Raw genomic sequence first — 7,500 nt, 5'->3', positions numbered from 1 at the left:
AGTCAGAACTGTTCACAGTTGAACCAAATGTTCAAAGTGTTTAACGCTTCTAAAATCTCCCCTACATGAAAAGGCTTTGAATATCGCTGCTGTTGGAGGAAAATCTTGTATCTTTGGGTCCAATGACTTACATTAAAAGTAAAGTAGGTTTTTTCAATTCTGCTGTAAAGTTACCATTTAGGAGATACGAGGTTTTCTTCCGACAATAGTGAAATGCTGCCTGATGCCTGAGACATTGTTTTGCAGTAGTTCTGAGAAAGTTTTGGCCTAAAACATATTTTGAAATCATTAAAAATTCATGGCGGATATGTACATACAAGGTGTTGTGTGGTGAAATAGTCCCTAAAGAAAATGTATTTCTTTAGATTTACTATGATTTTACCATCATTAGCATTACATATAAAAGCTCAGAACTCAGGTGGTTTTGGATTGCAATTAAAATGGCTATATTCGCGTAGACATTGTGACTCCTGGTTCCCATCACCACCGCTGTGAAAAATATTTGAGTCAGTAAGTTTCTTTACTGACTCGTTCATTTCACATCAAACCACTCTGAATGACTTTAAATCTCAAGCACTGAATTATGTAAAAATTAAAAAGAAAAATGTGGAAATCCACTTTAACAAATGCACTTTTTTTATTCGATAGATAAAAAGCACCTTATATTTAAGAAGTTAAAACTTCATTCATGACCTGACTAATGAGATTGGAGGCCCTCTCCCATATTTTGCGGTCCTGTTGGTTTGCCTCACATAAATTTCCGTTTCATGTCCGGAGGTTGTTGCTTGTTTTAGACGACAGTGGGATTTGCATACTGGCAGTAGATGTAAGGTATCTTTTTACTCGTGTGGGTTACTTTGTTTTTTCCCTGGTTTAGTCCCAGGACGGTATGCATAACGTTGCACGGTTGATTTGCGATTGATGAGCAGAGTCTTTGATTGTGCACCGGTTCCAGCCATAGATTATCTAATTGCAAATCCAGTAATCAAACAGTGGAGGCAATTTAGCTGTTTCGCCGTCTCTCATCTAGCGGTTCTTTTGTCAAGCAAACACGCAAACGGTACATCTGTGCTTGTACGAATGCAGAATGTTGCAGCTCTGTCTTTTGAACAGGTTCACAGAGTGAATTTGGATGATGAGACTAAAAGTATCTGATAGCTTTAGTAGTATTTATTCATTTCCAGGCGGCATGCTATTCATGGACTCGCGACTGTGTACAAAAGCTTTCGCGCTCTCGTTGCTGCCGAGGTTTAGGTGAGAAGGGGAACTGTTTATAACTTTAAGCCCCGGAGACAAAATTAACACGTTCTTCAGCACAGTTTGAGTTCACTGGATTCAGAGGACTAGAACTAGGATGATGATCTCGCGCGCGCCGGTGTTAGGGTTCATAAAAGCATGCATCAGAGAACTATTCTAATTTTTCTAGAGTGTGTTTTAGGATAGTGAGTGCTTCATCGTCTGAAAGATGTCTTTAAAAAGTCCTTTCTCTGCAGCGGACTGTAGATTTGTTTAGATCTGACAATCTCCAGGTCCACAAAATCATGTCTCTAAAAGCTAAATTTCTACTAGAATGTAATTTTTTTTTCCTCTTGTCAAAGGCTTAAAAGCGGTCCTCATCTGTCCTCGTTCCTCAGCCTCCTCTCCACCTCGACCCTAGCCAGTGGGGAAGGGGCATAGAGAAACTAGAGCACTCGCATTCTAGAGAAAAGGGCTATGCAATATTTTCAAACAGACAAACAGCGAGGATAATTTGATCAGGAACAAAAAGTCACAAAGGCAAAAGCCTTGCTGGAAGAAAAGAGCAATCCGTTTTACTCTGCAGTCACACTTGGTTAACTGCTTGAGGTTTCAAGCATCTTCAGACACCACTAGCTCACTTTTGTCCAGCAGCCCATGTGCATCGATGACTGAACCAGGTCTAGGTCCGTTCTTTACATTCTAATTAGATTTGCTTGAAGCAGAGGAGGTATAAAAACTGATCCTGGATCATTGCTCATGAGTTCTGATGCACATGGCCAGCTCAGACAGAGCACTGAGCACTCACTTAGCCAACGGCAGACGACGTGGCCGACGTACAGTGCTGTGCAAAAGTCAGAGACCACCCTTCGTTTTTTTTTATTCCAGTCAAAATGGCAAGCTGTCCAAGACATATATTTAACAGAAAATTACACAAGAGCCTTAACAGCTAAGTAATACCAACACTTTCATTATGTAGTGTGTCCGCTCTGCCTTTATTACAGCTTCTGTTGATTTTAGGAGACTCGCAGAAATTTGCAAGCATATTTTTCCCCAAAGTTCAGTCTTAGAAGAAGTTGGTCGCATTTTCTGCTACTATCCAAGTAATTTCAAACACATTCAGTGATGTTAAGGTCTGGACTCTGGGGGGGTCAGTCCATTGTTCACCAGCAGCTTCTTTGTTTTTTTTTGTTTTTTTTTTGTATATTTCCTTTATTCAGTGAGGGCTTCACATCCTTTCAGACCCATAGCGCTGAGTTGTCTCACAGTGGAACGATGGACAGAAACCTGTTTTTTTTTGTTTTTTGTTTTTTTTTCCCCAGATCTGAAGCAGCTTGATTTTCTCCTCTCTCTCAAAGATGAAAGCTTGTTTATCTGATGGGGACGGTTTTGGTGCTCTACCAGGTCTTGCATGGCTGTTAGCAGTCCTGTTTTCTCTGTATCTTAATCATTTTTTAATCTCCGGTTTTATTTTTTGTCTTTTTTTTTCCTTTGTCCTCTTTCTTATGCAAGTGGATTATCTCAGAAATATCTCCTGAAAAGTGAATAACTTGTACTTTTGAACGGAAATGAAAGAAGTGAAGGGTGGTCTTGTGCGCCGTGCTGTACACGTGCTAAACATCGTCTCCCTGGTCTGATTAACCTGGGAGGGGGGGCCGTAGGAGGAGGCGGGAGGACTACAGCTTTGAGTAATCAAGCACAGCAAGAGATGAAAAAAAAAAACAAAAAAACGTGTTGACACAAATATGCACACGTAAAGCACCGTGACATTCACCGAGGGAAAAATCGGAAAAAAACCTCCTGACATGAAGTTTAGTGTTTATGGCCCTGCGTTAAAATAGTGTGTAAATGTTAAGTAAAAAGGCAACCAACAACGCTGCATCCACCGAAACCGGCAGCAGTCTTGATCTGCCGCTGAATGGGTAGTGCCTTTATTTCGAGGGAAAGTGACCAAGGTGGCCTTTGATTTAAAAAGAAACACCTTTATCCCAATCAAGCAAAATGGAAGTTAAACTAAGATGGGCTGATTGGTCGTTTTTCACATGCAGGATGTGCGTTAATCTTTGCTGTGATGATATAAAATATCATTATTTTCTATGTTCTTTTTTTTTCTTTTCTTTTCATCAGCTGGTCCTTTTGTCTCCTTCATAGAGATGATGTATCCATGTAACCTACTTAACGAACAGTAATTTATGCCTTTTGTAGCACTCGATGCCCACATGTCAAAAATGGAGTCCTACAAGAAAAGAAGACGATTTACATTTATTTATCTGTTTTTTGTGCCTCTGGCAGACAAATATGCTATGGAATGTCCTTGTGTCCCTGTAGCCAAAAAAATACATGCTATGTACGTGAACATGTATCAATATGCATGATTGCCATTAGAAGGTAGTACATTGCTTGCCCTTTACTATTCTTCGTAACGATGTTTTCGGGACAACACTCCTCTCCAAGAGCTGAGCTGAACCATCTGGCCAAAAAAATTCTGAGGGTAGATTCACAAGAGCCGAATGCTGTACATGCTCAGAAAAAGAAAAGGTCACCTGTTTGTGCACTTCAGTAAAAATTATTTTAAAAAAATGTAAAAAAATACAATAAAAAGTACAAAAAACCCAAAGAAGGAAACAAAAAAAAACCTCTTATGTTGGACAAGAATAGTTCTATATATTTTTTCTAGTTCTCTTATTTTCCCACTTGTTTATTTCGCCGATCAAAGATGATGATGGTTCCGCATGGGCTCCTAAAGCTGTTACTTCTGTCCCCGATGCAGTGGCAAAAATATTCCAAGTAAATTATTATTTGTGGATCTTAGTGTTGGATAGCCGATGTTGGGAGTAGACTATTTTACCTTAAAAGCAATAGTATATTTAGTAGATCTGATTTGCGTTCTGTCATTGTCTTTAGATTGTGTACACTGTTATATATAAATATTTGAAGGAAAAAAAAAAGCGTAAAAAGTGAATCGAATGTCTGAAGTACAAATTTACCAGTAAACAACATGAATTCAATTGCAGCGCTTCAGATTAAACAAGGAAGGCGAATGAAGGTCAAATAAATTCAACCAGAAATAGGTTCCAAACTTCATCGGTAGAGAGTTCATGGTCTATTTAACATAGTCTTGTGCCTTGAAGTTTCAGTAATAGAAATTTATCTTTATACCGTAGTTGTATTTTTATTCTGAGTCCTGTGTTTGCCTCTTGTTGGTATTCAGTGCTTTGGGTGTGTTAAGGATTTATAGAGATCAACGATACGTTTGCCTTGTTTTATTTTCATACGGAAAAACCACATTTGGAATAAATTAGGAACGTGTACTTGGGCAATATTGACTATGTAAAAGGTGATAGGATCTTGGTATTTTTCATCCCTGATATGTTGAATGTGTCTCGCATTGGGTGAAGTGTGTTTGTCGAGAAATGTCCTTCTTCGTTTCAACATCGCAAGTTATACGTCATAAGAGCCTGCCTCAAACAGTATCTTCCAACCACAATTTTGCATTTTCTGAAAGGAATATTTCAACCATGACTGGTGACAATGAATTAAAGATCTGCACTTTATAAAGTATGTTTCCCGGCAGGACACCCATTAACGTTTTGTATGTATTTTTTACCGTTGTCCGAAGTTGCTGTTTTATTTTCGTATGTTTTGATTTAGTTTTAAATAAAAGGGATGGGTAGTACTATGTATCTAAAAAAAAATATATATTATTTTAACCAAACAATCCTACAGCCTAGGTGTCAGTGGTTACTCACCATTTGCCAAGCTAAGTCCTTGCCTTCCTGAAAGTGAAAAGTATAGTTTGTGTCTACTTTTATAGTAATGTGTTACTGTATTATTTGTTTGCCGTATGTAACAGATACACAACAGTAAACAACATTTACCTTCCTCCTGTCTAAAATGGTTATTTCACTCACATTGCAGATAAGATCATGCACATTTAGTACGACTGCTCCTCCTTTAGGGGGGTTTACTCCATTTACTCTGTTTTTTTTCCCTCTTTTTTTCTGCAGTGCAAATTCATAACTGACAACTGATGTTAGGCTTAACATGAAACTGAAAATAAAATGTGTATTATTGGAGGATTTTCATGTTTTAGCCCATGTGTGCGTGAGTGCAAGAATAAAGTAGGCATGCATGTTCAGACTTTTGTGACATGGTGTAGTCCAGACAGGGTTCAAATTGAGAGGGGGCCAGAGGGGTCCTGGACCACCTATAAGAGGACCCTCCCAACTCCCCCCCCCAAAAAAACGAGAGAATTTAAAAATTTAACTTTCATTTATTTCCTTGAATAAAATTCTAACTTTCTGACAAAACAAATACCCTTACACAACGCGACCGCGTCTTCTTTTCCAGATTTTCATCGTGTTCAGCGTTACTTTGCTCCCCCGGGATAAACCGTAAACTCACACAGTTGAATTTGTAATGTAATGCAACTGTACAGTCAAGTACATCGAGCTGCATAGCTCCAGTTTAGAACTGGAGAACGCTAAACCTTGAGCACATTTGAGCACAACTACTGAGAAACTTTAGAGACTTTGGACTTGGAAGTCAGCAACAGCCACAAAGGCACAGAGAAAATAAAAAAACATGTTTTTGTTATCAAATAGTTTATGAAAAACTATGAAAATGTACTTGCTGGCCTCATGCAATAACACATTTTTGTGCAGCAACCAATATATGACTGGAATTCAACCCAAACTGAATCGTAACTTGGTTTTACTTCTTTTGGGACCCACTAAATAAATTTTTACTACTTTAATTAATTTACACCTACTTGCCTTGACTTCTTATCAGCTTCTAAGTGTAAACATCAGTTATACTGATACAGATATGAAGTTGATAGACTCCTGTATAGTATTACTTGTGAAAAGCTATAAAGGTTGACCTCACAAAAATACATTTTAAAAAATATATATCGCTGCTGTCAGAACAAAACCTTGTATGTCCAAGATGGTAACTTTACAGGAGAAGAAAAAAAACATACTTAATTTTCAGTGTAAGTCAATGGAACTAGACTTTTTGCCAAGTCCATCCATCCATCCATCATCTAAACCGCTTATCCTTCTGGGTCGCTGGAGCCTATCCCAGCTGTCATTGGGCGGAAGGCAGGATACACCCTGGACAGGTCGCCAGTCCATCACAGGGCAGACAGACAGACATACACATTCACACACACCTAGGGGCAATTTAGCACATCCAATCAGCCTGACTGCATGTTTTTGGACTGTGGGAGGAAACCGGAGTACCCGGAGGAAACCCACACAGACACGGGGAGAACATGCAAACTCCACACAGAAACGACCCTGGTCACCCGGCCGGGAATCGAACCCAGGCCATTCTTGCTGTGAGGCGACAGCGCTACCCACTGCGCCACCGTGCCGCCTTTTGCCAAGTCCTTTTGGGTAATTTCTTTTGGTCCATTCATCATGAAATGTACACACAATGTAAAGGACAACAGACATTTTCATATTACATTAAACTGAAAAACAAAAATGGAGATAGGAGGTTTTGTTCCGACAGCAGTGATATAAATATTTAGCATATAGATCACCTTATAGACCCCCCCCCAACACCTCTACCATGCTTTGAACCCTGAGTCTTTCTACAGATGGAAAAAAATTGATATTGAAAAAGTACCGGCCTTTTTTCAGTGAAATGCCATAATAACAGTAACCTCAAAGTCTTCAAGTTCTATTAATGAGTAAATTACCCAGTCATTATGGGTCTGTGGTTATATGTTTACGAGTTATCTTGTTCAACAATAAAGAAAGTACAGATGAAGGCTTTGATAAGCGATTTCAGAGTGGAATCTCTCCACCTGGCGTTGTTAAAATGCAGATGTGTTATTTGCTGCAAGTGTTTGTTGTAAAGAAAAAAGTACCCCAAGAGGATGTCAAAGAGGAGGGCCTGGAAAGGAGGACCCCATGAAGGCACTACGAATGAACTGAAGAAGTTAATCAGGTATGTTAAAGGGGATTTGTCCAGACATAGTTCAACTGTAGAGATGTAAACAAAGTTAGAATGGTCTTGTGAAATGGATCACTGTAGAGAAACTTACTGAGATTTTTTATAGTGGTTACAAATACAGTTTATTTACTCATTAATTGATCGACTGATTGATTCTTTTGTTGCCACACAATGTGTCAGTGGTAATTGTATTCAGTGCGTTAAAATGTAGTTCACCTCTGGAGTAGCGCAATACACATAAACATACAATGTTACATAAATGGACAGACTATAATGATATACTACACATTCGCAATAGGA

This window comes from Colossoma macropomum, unplaced genomic scaffold (genome assembly GCF_904425465.1).
Source record: "Colossoma macropomum unplaced genomic scaffold, Colossoma_macropomum, whole genome shotgun sequence".
Lineage (NCBI taxonomy): Eukaryota > Metazoa > Chordata > Actinopteri > Characiformes > Serrasalmidae > Colossoma > Colossoma macropomum.
This window is presented reverse-complemented; position numbering follows the sequence as displayed.